The 1,413-nt window shown below is 56.3% G+C and overlaps 1 pseudogene; it reads left to right on the top strand.

The window, feature by feature from the left end:
* Positions 1-13: 13 nt before the first annotated feature.
* LOC120877086 lies at positions 14-1,158 on the top strand (annotated as a pseudogene).
* The last annotated feature ends 255 nt before the right edge of the window (positions 1,159-1,413 follow it).

The raw sequence follows: 1,413 nt of genomic DNA, 5'->3' as shown, positions 1-1,413 counted from the left end.
AAGACGACTTATACCTGCTTGGTGTTCTCCTGTATTGTACCTCGCACGGGTGGGCACGCTCAGTAACACTGTCTGAGTGATGGTCGGCTGCCACCTCTGCAGATGACGCCTGGAGAACTAGCCCTTGCCGCTGGAAACTACACCCCCGTCACCCAGTTCATCCTGCTGGGATTCTCCAATGCTCCAGACCTCCAGAAGCTTCTCTTTGGAGGCCTCCTGCTCATCTATGTCATGACCATGGTGGGCAACCTGGGGATGATGGCGCTCACTCTCACGGACTCCTGCCTCCGCAGGCCCATGTACCTCTTCCTCAGCGTCCTCTCTTTCCTTGAATCTGCTACTCCCGTGTGGTCACACCCAGGCTGCTGGCCGACCTTCTGGCCTCTGGCAGGCCCGTCTCCTTCAAGGGCTGCGTGGTCCCGATGACCTTCTCTGTGATGCACACCGCGGCTGAGAGCTTCCTGCTGGCTTCCATGGCCTGCGACCGCTGCACGGCCATCTGCCGACCTCTCCACTACGGCTCCGTCATGACCAGGGCACCTGTCTCCAGCTGGTGGCTGCTTCCTCGCTTTCAGGGGCGCTAATTCTGCTATTGAGACGGGGAATGTCTTTGCCCTGCCTTTCTGTGGGCCCAACCAGGTACCACGCTACTTCTGTGACATCCAACCCCTTCTCCGCCAGGCCTGTGCCAACACAGCCGTGGCAGGTATGATCCTCTGTATCTTCTCCGCCCTGGCTACCTATCTACCTGCTGCCCTCATCCTCACCTCCTACGGCCTGGTCTTGGTGGCCCCTGGGAGGATGCGCTCGGCAGCTGGGAAGGAGAAGGCCCTCTCCACGTGTGCCTCCCACTGCCTGGCCATTGCCACCTTCTACAGCACCGTGATTTCACCTGCGCCCAGCCTCGTGGGTCCCCAGTGATGCCAATGGCCAGGTGGCGTCTGTCTGCTGCACCATCATAGCCCCCAGGCTCACCCGTCATCCAGAGCCTCCGCAACAAGGAGGAGAAGGAGGCCCTGCAGAGGAAGCTCCTGCTAAACCCTGCGAGGCTGTTGGTTGGCAAGAGGAAGGTATAGCGTCTTCCAAATCAGACTGTGAACCGTCCTGGCCAGGAGCAGCCTGGTTTGGAAGGAGGGAGAGGAAGTAAGAAAGAAACAGCAATATCATAGTTTGTGATGGTCTTATTTTCCAATGAAGGATATTCATTCTGTAAAAATAAACTCATACAGTTGGTGAGAGAGTGCGTATTCAAAATCAGAGCTTCCACACAAAAATCAGAGCTATTTCAATTACCCCACAGCCACACGCCGTTTATTAGCAGCTCATCTTAACTCTCAGGAAACATCACACCAGGGGCAACACAATTCTTCCGGTTTTCCCACTGACTTAGTGACATGGAGGTAGGCTACGAGG

This window comes from Oryx dammah, unplaced genomic scaffold, assembly GCF_014754425.2.
Source record: "Oryx dammah isolate SB20612 unplaced genomic scaffold, SCBI_Odam_1.1 HiC_scaffold_17, whole genome shotgun sequence".
NCBI lineage: Eukaryota > Metazoa > Chordata > Mammalia > Artiodactyla > Bovidae > Oryx > Oryx dammah.
Note: the sequence above shows the minus strand (reverse complement) of the source record. Positions and strands in the feature narration are given on the sequence as shown.